Raw genomic sequence first — 13,455 nt, 5'->3', positions numbered from 1 at the left:
CAACAGAGAGTTGAGAGGATGTATTTTTGTAATACAATGGACTTGGAATTTTGGAAAATGATGATCGAAAATATTATGATTTTATTCAAGGATTGTCTTAAAGCCAATCGAATCTGTTATAAATGGCAATTTCATATTGGGTGTGTACATGGTATGCCTATTTGATTTTTGCATGAATCGCTGGGTAGGGGGCCTGGGAACTCTTTTCCTCGATACGCGGGCAAAAACCCAATCAAATCTTTATAAAGGAATCCCACCAATTCAGTGGTCGAGTGGTTGGCTAACCCATCCGGATGGGGTTAGGCTGGATCGGAGGATTCTTGAGAAACAACTAGATACGATTAATTACGTTGATCAGTTTAAATCCTGAGAAGACCTTGTTCTGTGGGAAGGGATCATCGACTGTGCCTCAAAAATGAGGAAAAAAGCAATGCTTCCATGGACCAAGTGCAAGTCTCTTCTTGATCTGACCATGTGACTTCAGGTTCGGTCAGATCAGTTTAATTTAGTCAAGATTTGACTCGTTAGAGTAATCAGGTGTGGACATACTGCCCTGCAAACCACTTATGCTGTCGTCTCTCTGCTGGGTCAGGAAAATATAAATCCTCGAAATTTCGTGCGAGTCTTGCTCGGCTCGTTCGAGTTGAATCGGAAGAGATGAGATGCTCAAAGGTGAATGCAGTCATATCTTGAGAGTGGGTGAGGTCGGGAATACCAGATAAATAGGGAACTTCATCTATAAAAACAATTTCTTTGATTAAAAATTCTTCATTAAAGAAGCTTACGGAATGAAAATAGATTATGAATTTACAACAAAAATATTAAGGTTAGAAAGAAATCTTACTCTAATCACACAAATCCACTCACAAAACAAACACACTAATCACATAGATTAGCACTTAAATCTACTCAATATCCTACTCTAGAAACACATTTCCCTAATACTAGACCAATTATTTGCAAGGGCAAGATTAGATGAGAAAAATTGAAGATGTTTTAGAAGAGAATGGCTCTCTTTCAATACTAGCTTTTTCTTCCTTGGTAGTGGTGCCATTTATTCATATCAAAGAACCTTCTTGTCCTCTTGTAAGGAATCATAGGATAGTGGCCAAACCACCTATCTTGGATCATTGAAGTCTCACTAGGAGAGGCAAAGAGGCCATGAAGAGTGTCAATCCCTCTTGTTTAAACCCTTCCTCTACTCTAAATCCTCTTATGATTCCTCTTGCAAGGAATCATCGGATAGTGGGGGCTTCTCTTGGATCATGGAAGTCCCATTAGGAGAGGCAAAAAGGCTGCAAAGGAGTGTCAATCCCTCTTGTTTGGACCCTTCATCTACTCTCAATCCTTTAAGGTAGTCCTTCTTATGGCAATAGTTAAGCTAGAAGGCTTGAACCACTCTCCACTCCACTCTAGCTTATTAACCCTCCCTCACTCAAGCCATCAAGCATACATACTCAACACTCTACAAGAAATCACACAAGCATGCATACCACAAGCAAGTAAGGAGATAAGAGCACAAGAGAAGAAGAAAGCGTTTCATAAGAGAAATGGTTGATTCTCCCCATTCACATTATCGAAAGTTGTATATATACAGAAGGCTACCCAACTTAAGTGGGTGTCCATACAAGCCATATTGCTAGGAAATTATTACATCAATGGGGCCCATGGCCATACATAATAGGAATTTGATTACCTTGTTGACGAAATACATTCCATTGTTGCTGAAAAGCTCGAGAGGGCAACCGAAGCATGTGATCACAGACTCATAGAGAAATTTAGTCGTCAAACGAGCATCAGCTTTGTGGGTTGCGCAAGCTTCTAACCACTTGGTGCAGTAGTTCGTGGGCAGCAATTATATATCTAACTTGAGTGTATTTGCCTGCCGGATTGATGGGTCCTATGAAGTCTATGCCCCATTTTTCAAATGGTTGTAAGGACACGATGGGATTCAGGGACATGTGATCCTTGAAACGAGGGAATACTACATGCTGGCATTCATCACATCGTTTGGACATACTCAGCAGCATCCGCCATTAAAGTGGGCCACCATAACCCAAGTGTGAGAACCTTGCGGAGAAGTGATATCTGCTGCAAAGTGCCCACCAGCATAGGCAGAGTGAGCTTGTTTAAGGAGGAAGACATACTCATCTTCTCTAACACAATGTCTTAGGATTTTATTTTTTCCCTACTTGTAAAGTTGACCCGCAATAAGCTGATAAGGGGCCACCTTTTTTATTAAACGATGGGCATGATCCTGGTTGAGGACAGGATCAACTAGTAAGCCATTAGCTAAGAAGTGAGCCACTTCTTTGTCCCGTTCAGGAATTAAGCAAAGTTGGAACAAGGTGGCATCTAGTAAATCATCGTCTACTTCCACTGGCTGTTCCCCATTGGGAATCTTTAACATCTAGTCTATAAGAACATGCTAGGAGCCTTTCCTCACCATAAAATGATGAAGTCAAACTCAACAAAGATAAGTAGCCACTTGGTGATTTTACCTATCATATAGGGCTTATTTACCAGGTACAAGAGGGCTTGATGATCTATGAAGAAAACAAACTTGGTCGCCAAAAGATAATGCAAAACTTCTTAACTGTGTAAACCATCGTTAACCCTCTCTCTCAGTTGTGGTGTAATTCCTCTCGGCTTCATTGAATTGGCGGCTCGCAAAACTGATGGGGAAGTCCATCTTGTGTTCGCATAGTTGGGCCAGCACGCATCCTATAGCAAATTACGAGGCATCTATGTGGACGTGGAAGATGAGATCCTAGTTGGGGGATCTGAGGTTTGGAGTGCTTGTTGTTGCCAAGGCTTTTTTGAGTGTGGTGTAAGCCCTTTGGCATTCTTCTGTCCACTCCAAAACTATAAGAAGTCCGTAAAGGGGTCTAGCAATATCAACATACATAAAAATGAATCGTTGATAATATCCAATATGTCCCATAAAACGCTGGACACCTTTGAAGTTAGTGGGTGGGGACAACTCAAGAATGAGCCACACTTTACTGTCATCAGTTGAAATTCCATGCTTGGAGACAATGTGTCCCCCAGGATCACACCGTGTCAGACCTAAAATTGACATTTGAGAGGGTTCAACAAGATGTGATATAACATGCATCTTTCAAGTACTTTGTGCAGACATACTAGGTGCTCCTTAAGAGGAATCGACACAAAGGTCATCCGTAAAGATTTCAAGGAACTTCTGAAGATATTCCTTGTAAGTCGTACACATTAAAGTGTTGGAAGGTTCCAAGGGCATTGGTCAACCCAAAGGGCATGACTAGATATGCATGTGTACCCCATTCAATGGCAAAGGTAGTTTTGAGCTGGTCCTTGGGATCAATCAGCATCTAGTTGTATCTTGAAAATCCATCTAGGAAGTTGTAAGCTTCCTCTCTTGCTACCCTTTCTAGCACATGTTCGATTAACGGGAGGGGATAGTGGTCCCTAATGGTGGCAGCATTAACCTTTTTTAGGTCAACACACACTCTGACTTTTCCATTATTTTTAGGCACTATCACGATTGGTGATACCCAGTCCGTATGTTCAATTTCATAGATGAATCCGGCATTGATAAGTCTTTAAATCTCCTCTCGGGGACCATCATGGATTACTTACGGTTCATAGGATAGGCTCCTTGTTTGAATGGCCTGGCTCCATCAACCATTGGAATGGTGTGCTGGACCACTTCTGGAGGTACACCCTTCATATCCGTGTACTTCCAAGTGAAGCAGTCTTGGAATTCAATCAAGAGAGCAATGAGCTCGGCCTCTTGTTCCTTTGAAAGGTCTTCTGCAATGAATATGGGCCTTGGGTCATCACTTGGGCTTACCAATTTTACTTCCTCAACCTTGGTTGGACTGTCATATGAGGTCCTGTGGGTTGCCCACTATTATACCTTTGAGCCAAATCATATTGAATAAAGCGATCGGCCATTTGGAAGGTCTTAAAGTGCTTGGGCACCTGTTGTGTTTCTTCGGCTTTAACACTTTCCTTGTTAATTAGCCTTTTGGCTTCTTTTTATGTGAGTGCTAACTTTTTGTTGCATACCTTCCATGCAGAGCAGTAAAGCTTTTTAGGGACTGGTTCTGGATAAATGGGTTCAACTAGCTGTGGGACAATAGTGTGGACCAAAAGAGAGCTGTTTGCAAACTCTTTTTGCCGCATTTCATTGAAATGCTCATGTGCTTCCACGGTACCCACATATTTCAACCAATGGGTTTCTGAGTTTTCTGGGAAGATGTACCGCTTAAGGAATCCCTCAAGCTTGTGACTTTTATGGGAGTGTGTACTTCTTTTGATGACTTAGCTCTCGAATAACCTGTTCAAGCTCTTGTGTGGATATATTGGGCAGATATGCTGAGCTAAGCATGTATAACGATGTAAGCTCTTGTCCATCTATCGTGGAAAACCTTGTATACCAATTTTTCTAGGCAAGATGTCCAAGGTAGCGAGGATATGCATCTAGTTCTCAGAGTCTTCCAGCTCTGAAAGTGGTGTGAAATCCTCACTCTCCTTTTCATCTTCCAGTGTTTTATGGCATGTGTGGCATAGATGGACTTCAGTAGTTCATGTAGTTGTGGTGACTGAGTCCTCTGCAAACGGGATGCCACTCATGGGGTGTACTTTCCACATGCATAGATTGATCCTGAAGGTAAGTTCTTTTCTCAGAATGTCGGATGTGGTCAGTATCCCAATCATGGATCATATTGGATTCTTGCATAAAGGGTTTGCCAAGGATGCAACCATATGAAACTGGCTAACATCCAAAATTCATCACCACAAAAGTGTGGCGGTAGGTGGTTCCTAGAATCTTAATTTTAAAGATCCCTTAGTAGACCAATGGGTCTAGTGGTGGCTCCATCAACGAGTTTAACTAGAAATCGGGTGTTATCCAAGGCAAGTGCTCCACATTTTTCTCAGCATTGCTTGGTCACAATGCTCACTCCGGCTCCTCCATCCAAGATTGCAGTAACTTGGTGGACGTCAAAAGTTATCGGCAAGGCCACATTAAGTTCGTCACCTTCAAATTATTGTTCAAGCTTGATTACTCAAACGGTAGGATTCCCTTTTACGTTAAGAGATATGTGGAATTATTCTTCCTTCAGATTCATTAGAGCTGTCAAGCTCTAATGTGGAATTGATCTTCCTTCAGATTCATTAGAGCTGTCAAGCTCCATGGTTTCGTGCATGCCTTCCCTGAGACATCCCTCCATCCAATCTTTCAGGTCGTTCCATAGGCTTGGGCTACCTTGGAGCAAGGTGCCAATAGGGATTTGGACCTGAGAAGAGAGGAAAGAAGAGAGACCTACAATGGAGACTGTCCCTTGAGGAAGGTCGGGTCTGCTTTGTCTTAAGCTTTTTGAGGTGGTGTATGGGATGGGAATAGGGATTTCTGCATTGGTTCCCCTATGATGTTCATCTCCCAAGTCTCTAAGATATTCCACCACCCTGTCTCCCTGTTGGGGGTAGCTTCTACTTCTATTAACTCTTGCAGAGGTAGTTGGTCTAGAAGCTCACGAGAGGATATACCTAAGCATCATGCGTGTCACGTAGGCTGTAATGCCTGTGACCGATGGTGGCCGGCAGACCGGATGGCCATGTCCGGGGTTCAATGGGAGAGGACGCCCATGCGGAGTCATGGGCGGCCAGGCTAGTGTGGACGGCAGGCCACACACTATATAGCCTGGGGGATGAGGGGCAATCCTCATTCTTCCTCTATGGCTGGGTGGTGAGCCAGAGGCCGTCCCTGTGGTAACGCCCGTAGCGGCGTTATAGATATCTAACACTGGTATCAGAGCGTGGTTCGATGGGATCGTCAGAGTCCGCGCGTGACCGGGGGACCGGAGCCCACTCGATGGTTTTCAACCATTCATCTTGTCACCCTTATCTCCACAATGGAGTGTGTGGAGGGAGACGGCCAAAACATTTGGAAGGGAAGAACTCTCTCTCTCTCTCTCTCTCTCTCTCTCTCTCTCTCTCTCCCCGTCATACACAGCAAGCAAATTGGAGGTAAGCTTCTCGTTTTTTTTGCCTACGTTGAAGCTTATCTGCAATATATTTTTCGTTTGGTAGAGAAGTCACCTGGTTAGGCAACGTTTGTCTACTGTTTGGGGGAGCGAAGAGCCACCCGTAGACTGTGTGTGGGGGTGGGAGGGCGAACAGCAGCCCACGACCTCACTGTCCTACTGTCTGTGGGGGGCGAACAGCAGAAAAGCTTTGATAGCGTTGTTGAGCGAAGACACAGACCCGTTTGCCTTGGAAACGTGAAGAGCACAAATGTGCGCCTGGGCGAAGACCGGCTGGCCCTTTGAACACTCGCTTTATCCCTACGTTAGAGACCTGCTGGCCCTTTGAACACTCGCTTTGCCTGCTGCGGCGGCTAGCCAGGGGCGGCGGCGGCGGCCAGCCAGGCCAGCCAGCCAGTGGCGGCCAGTCATACCCGGCCTGCGTGGCCAGCCAGGCCAGCTAGGCCAGCCAGCCACCAGCAGGCGACCAGAGCAGCCGACGAGGTAGCTGACCAACGCAGCAAACACCAGCGAGAGGAGGAGAAGAAAAAAATTAATTATTTTTTTAATATATATTTCATTATTCATTTTTAATGAAATTAAAAATGAACTAAATTCAAACAAATCCTCTCTCTCGGCTGGGGAGGAGGAATAATCCCCGCAAGGGATAATCCCGGCAAGGCACAGCCTCTCGATCATTCTTATTTTTGTTATGAGTTGCAGGCACAAATCCTCTCTCTCGGCTGGGGAGGAGGGATAATCCCGGCAAGGGATAATCAGGGCAAGGCACAGCCTCTCGATCATTCTTAGTTTTGTTATGAACACCGACGTCGCCGAGGGGACCGAGGAGGACCTCTTGGATTATGACGACGACGATTATGACCTTTTGGACCCTGCTGATGTCCTGACAGAGATGGAGCTCTCTAGTGGACTGTTTAAATATCTTAATTCCAAACTGAACACTATGGGTAAAGTCCAGGCTGATTTAGTCACGATGCTACTACAGAGCATCTCCACATGGTTAGATGCACTGACAGCCGCCTCGGCTAGTACTCCGACTCCTCGTGGTAGCCGAGCTCCTGCAGCACGGGTGAGCGTAGCCTCGCCAGTAGTTGCAGGAGTACAGGCCGATGCGCTTGCGGGGCCGTCCGTAGCGACAGCTTCATCATTGTTAAAAGACTTAAAGCCGCCAAGTTTTGGTGGCGAGGAAAAGGAGAGAAACAAGGACTCAGTCAATATGTTTCTAGCGAAGTGGTCAGATTTGCACGTGCTATGATAGCAGCCTAGCCGTATACAGCCCGTAGAGGCTAGCCTCTCATTAACCGGCAAAGCGTACAAGTGGTGGATGAGTTTGACAACTCGCCCTGCCACTTGGACGGAATTTGAAACGATGTTTCGAAAAGAATTTTTGCCTGTTAATGAGGCAGAGAGAAGCTGGGAGTTATGGGACAAGTGCTCGATGGAGAACAAATCCCTAACTCAGTACATCTCAAACTACAGGGAGATAGTACTCAAGCTAAAGGAAATCGATGCATTCCAGACATTGCGAGGCTTTAAGAGAGGCCTTAAAGATGATTACCTTGAGTACATAGAGCCCTTACAGCCTAAAGACTTAGCAGAGGCAATTCAATATGCACAATATTTGATGACATCAAGCGCCATAGTGCGCGTGGTGGTTCTAGTAGGGCCGAGGGTAGTGAAAAGAGGAGGTCAGGCCTCAAAAGAAAAGGGTTCCGCAGTGATAAACAAGGGGATAGGATGGACCAGGAAGGACAGGGTGGTCATTGGTCTAAAAAACCACGACCATCCAAGAAGAAAAGAGACACCGAAATCCAAAAGAAAGAGCAGTATATTAAAGCGCGAAAGGAAAATCGCTGCTTTAATTGCAATGAAGTAGGGCACACGAAGGCTGAGTGTCCAAAGCCGAAAATAGAGAAGACACGGCATAGATCAGAATGGGCGTGGCAATGTGAAGCCGCTGACATTCTTTCGGAGAAGGGACAGAACGGGCATATGCTTCTAGGGAAAGGGAATGAACGTTCACTTGGCAATTCAAGGAAAACATATGATGCCAGCATGGCAAAGTTTGGAACGGACGTTCGCTTGAGAGAAAACGAGCATGGCACTGTCAAACATAGAATTTTTGGAAATTGATTGGCCTTAATGGCTACAAGTCTAACAGCCACCCTAGATATCCTATGATAGTACAAAATACCCCTAGATTTAATGCCCTTAAATGCACTTCATGCCCAATTAAATGCATTTAATCTAATTTTGATGCTCCTTCCAAAATTAGGTAGCAGATCTTGCCAAATTGGGCTGCAGGCCGTGTGGGCTCTGCAGGTCGATGGAACGGGCATGGCAGATTTGGCATGGACGTTCCCTAATGAGCAAACGGACGTGCACTTCTCAAAGATGCCTAGCAGAATGCAATTTTGCCTGTGATTCTCTTATTGATTCAAGTGTCTTCGCAAGGATTTTTTATGATTTTGTTTTTACAAGGGGCTAGAGTCGCCAGCTTCTTATTGAATCCTATAATGCATGGTTTAAGCTAATGAATTGAAACTAATTAGATGATTAAACAAAAATGCAAACATGAAGAAGGAACACAGAACGTTAAGGGCAAAGTAAGAGCACTCACAAGTTTCTCCCCACTCTCAGTGAAGATTCGAATGCTCCGATGCTCGATCAATAATCCAAACTCTGGGTAATCTCCAAAAAAATACAAAGCAAAACAATGTTAATCATCCTACCGGTGGATTTGCACTCCAACCAGGCTAAATTCAAAGACTCTAGCTAATGAATCAAGTGAAGGACCCTAAGCTAAATGCCTTCCCTCGGTAGCAGCGTCAAAAATGTTAATGGATAACATACTTCCTCACCCACTCAAGAGAAAGAAGAGGAGAAAGGTGCATGCAAGGGTCAAATCTAGTGAATGGCACTTACCCAACACCCTATGAGGGTTAACTCCCTGATGTGAGGCCACTAGGGGTTCACTCCCTGATGTGAGGCCACTAGGGGTTCACTCCACACTCTCTTTGTGTCACCCAAAGAGAGATCCAAGGCTAGGTAATGAGCAAGAGGGAAAGATCTATGGAGAGCTCAATCTCTACCTCATGCCAATCGTATTATGCAAGTAAAACATGGTAGATAGCAATGAGAAGGTAGAAGAGAAGAGAAGAGAAGGGAGAGCACTACCATTCCTACTCACATACACCAACAATCTAAGCAAGCAAGCCACATCACAAGCAAGCAAGCAAGCAACCATTAACTCAAAAGAGAGAGACAGAAGGTAAGACTCAATTGAGACAAATGGGATTGTCCCCTTTCATATTTCATGAAATGTCTTATATACATGAGCTCATATTTACAATGTTCAGCCACCCAATTACAAATGGGGGCCCAAAACTAGTCTTCCTAGTTTAACTAGCTCTATGTACATCAATTCCTTATAACCGACATTACATAAGTCATAAGCTCGATCATCCCATGTCTCTTTTACAATAAGCGCTTATTAGCGCGGTTACAAAAAGATGAGTTACAAAAAGGCGTAGTAGCCGTGCGCAAAAGGTCATGTTAATCGGAGTGGTTAACAAACGGTACACTTAAAAATATGAGTTTTATGCGTGTAAACATTTTTGTTAAATTAAAGTTATAAACATGTCAAAGTTGTTACTTAAAAAGTTAACCTGTCAGGGCCTTTAAGACCCTTGGAGAAGGAATTCTAATTCTTTTTTTTTGGACCAATAATATATATATTATAAAAGGAAAAAGAAAGCTTCACATAAAAAACTTTCCACGCCCACGATCAGCGCCGTTAATAACATCAACATTAGAGTCACCATTAAGCAGGCTACCTACCAAATCCCATCTATCATCCTCTGATTACAAAAGAAGATTCATCCCAAGATAAGTGATATCCCAGCAAAATACAAGCCTCAATCAAAGCTTCAGATGTGCATCCTCTAGGGGTTTATTTTTCCTAGATCTTACCCTTCATCTCCCCTTTTTGGAACCATATTTTAATTGTTGTTCTGGACCCAGCAAAATACAAGCCTCAATCAAAGCTTCAGATGTGCATCCCCTAGGGGTTTATTTTTCCTAAATCTCACCCTTCATCTCCCCTTTTTGGAACCATATTTTAACTGTTGTTCTGGACCCCATTGGTGGGTTTTCAATCAAAGCCACAAAGATGTAGCTAGCTTGTTTGACCTTCTTATACCATCTCTTTGTTCTAGGTCCATACCAAGTTGTCTTGGTCTTCACCCTCTACCTTCTGAGACCTTGCACATCAATATCCCAAAAGTTAGGCACTGCCTAGTATGTCTACAACAACTGACCCCCCATAGAGAAGGCTCAGATGATAGCACACTACTTACAAAGACTGATTCAGTTGAAATAGCTCAGCTCCACTAATTATGTTAATCAAACATACAGACCATCACATACAAATACATTTATGCATCAATCCACTAATATCAATCCCTGTATCTCAAGCTTTCTAAAACACAATGCAGTTTCTAGAATTCTAGATTTCCCATAAACATTAGCACTTGATGATATTAAAGATCACATCCCTTAACATCTTAGACCAGATTTCCTTCTAGTAAAGACATTTAGGCAAAAATACAGCCAGTCTTGCAATGATGTGAGAGGGGAGATGAAGAATGCCAATCCCACCTTCAGATTTAAGCATGCAAATTTTATCCTAGGCAAGCCAAGAAAGTCTTCTTATTAGACCCTCCATTCCTCCACACAAAGTCTCTAATAGGCATGATTATCTTCTGCCAGTGCCCTTTTCCAAAATCCAACACAAGGCAAAGAAACATAATATAGGCATTCAACAATGTGTTGCATATAGCCACCCTATCATGAGAAGGGACCCTAATGCCCTCCCACTTCTTTAATTTCAAAACAAATCTGCAGTTAGCTATTTATTTGTCACATCCACCCCAAATGGGACCCCTAGGTATCTGACAATCTGACCTCTCCTCACCACCTCACACCCCCATCTCTCCATATATCAAAGTTATTGTCCTCAAACAAATTGATCAATTTAGACTTGTGAATATTACATTTAGAGTTTGAAGCATCAGAAAACTCTTGTATAATATCAAGAGCCAATTTGACATTTCATTATCACCTTCAAGAAGAGTAAGGAGTCATCAGCACAGCAAAGCATTGTATTACCAATTTCTCCCCATCACTTAACTTCAAGCCCTTCACCCTCCCACTAGAGGAAGCCATCTCAAGGGCTCTAATCAAGGGATGAGAGGAAATAGCAAATAGAAGGGGAGCAAGGGGGCAACCTTGTCTCACAGATATGTGGACCTCAAATCCTCCAACAACTCTTCCATTCAATAGTAAATTAGACTTGCCTCCCTTGGTGAGAGTAAATATGCAAGCAGACATTCTGGAGCCAAAACCTAATTTGTCCATTACTCTAGCCTTAAAGGACGAGTGCACCCTATCATATGCCTTCTCCAAATCTAGCTACAAAAGAATACTTTTTAGTTTAGTCTTCAAGGCCACATCTCTACCCAACATAGCAGCATAGATGCTATCATAGATGGATCTCCCCTTGATAAAGCCATGTTGTTTCTCAGAAATCATCTCTTGAAGAGCAAGGGTTATTCTAATAGCAATTCCTTTGGCTAAGATTTTGTACATGACAGTCAATAAAGTGATAGGCCTCCAATGATTAAAAACTTGTCACAAGCATTCTGCTTAGGGATCAGTTTCACCAGCCCTTCCTTTAAATCTCTATCTAGATTGCCTCACTTAAAGACTTCACTGCACATTCTCCTATGAAGAGAAGGCCAAATAGCAATTAAAAACTCCACAGCTAGCCTATCCCAGCCAGGAGACTTTTCTCTCCCTAGTCTCAAAAGGGCCTCCCAACATTCCTCCATTTCAATCTCCCTAGTCTCAAAAGGGCCTCCCAACATTCCTCCATTTCAATGTCCCTTTCAAGACATTTGGCTCTATCAGTATCCAGACTCCTATTAACCTATTCCAAAATCTTAGATTCAGCTTGGGCCCTTCTAGCTAACACAGATGTCCTCCTTGAGACTGAGAGTATCCCCTAAGTACTCCACCCATTTCCTAGCTATTAGACTCATCCCTTTTAGTTCTTGCCCATTGTCATCCAATATCCTACCTACAACCTCTTTACCTCTCAACTTTTTAGTTAGCTTAAACAGATACGCATCAGGTTTCCTTTTATTGGTAAAGGTTTTCCATTTATACCTGGCTTCTTCCTTCTTAAAGCACTTCTCATCCTCACTTTTGATCCCAACCTAGCACTTGAAATACTAATTAGTCTCTTCAATAGTTAATTTCCCCACCTACCTATTCTTCTGAAGAGATTCCAATAGATCCCCCCATCTCTTTCTTTCATGTCTACCCTCCTCAGCCCTTAATTCCCAACTCTCCTACTTATGCCCTGCATTTCATTAGCAAACAATCTCCAAGACCCTTGCACATATCCTCTGCCTTTATTTCTCCTTATGGATTCCTCAGTTTGATGGACAAATAGCTCATCTTTTAAAAGCAAATTATTCACCCTTAGTTTCCTCGAGGGAAACTTCTTCAATTCAACTTCATCTCCAAGCACATGCCATCCAGGGACATATGATTAGAAAGAGCATTGCTAGAGTCAATAGAGATTTTAAGAGTATGAGGAATCCAAGTGGCTTGCTAGCTAAAGAAAACCCTATCAATTCTAGAAGAAGAAAAAAAATATTGTTGCAAACTAAAATAGGTATGCCCCGGGTCAAAGTTCCAATTCCCCCTCTCAAACCTAACTTACCTCTTAGCCCTTCCCATTTCACCTTTTCATGACCCGTCAGTGCACAGTACTCCCCCCACATCTATCCCTTTGTTCCTATACCATATTGAAGTCTCCCATGAGGATGCAGCGCCCCTAGTAGTTCAAGTTGGCTATCCATTCCCACATTCCACTCCTTACTTTATGGCTGTGAGCTCCATATAAGTTAACTATCCAGATCTTCTCTCCTTCCAAATCAATTTCTACTACCAAAATCCTCCCATTAGGGTGATTAGCTATAATAATAGGACTTAAACTATTTTAACCTCTTTTTAACAATAGTCATGACACCACTAAAAATAGACAAATCCCAGTCCTTAATCAGATTCCAAAAAACAACTCTTCTTTTTATCCTTTACTCCCTTAATATTCCACGAGCACCCACTTATTTAAATAGAACTCATGAGAGGGCAATCTCAGGAACCATTTCTACCTCTTCTCCACTACCCCTTTGATCCCCTTCTTTTTGAATCCCCTTCCAAGCTTCTTCCACTTGCCAATTAAATTTCTGAACTGTTGAGGTTCCACTATCATCATCCCCTAATGGATCAAAAGGATTAGAGTACATCACAAGGCTTAAGCCACTAGATTTATTACTACAGCGGTTATTCCCTACCT

Source organism: Cibotium barometz, chromosome 1, assembly GCF_041138505.1.
Source record: "Cibotium barometz isolate CiBa-2024 chromosome 1, ASM4113850v1, whole genome shotgun sequence".
Taxonomy (NCBI): Eukaryota; Viridiplantae; Streptophyta; class Polypodiopsida; order Cyatheales; family Cibotiaceae; genus Cibotium; species Cibotium barometz.
The sequence above is the reverse complement of the archived record's forward strand: the minus strand, read 5'-3'. Positions refer to the sequence as shown.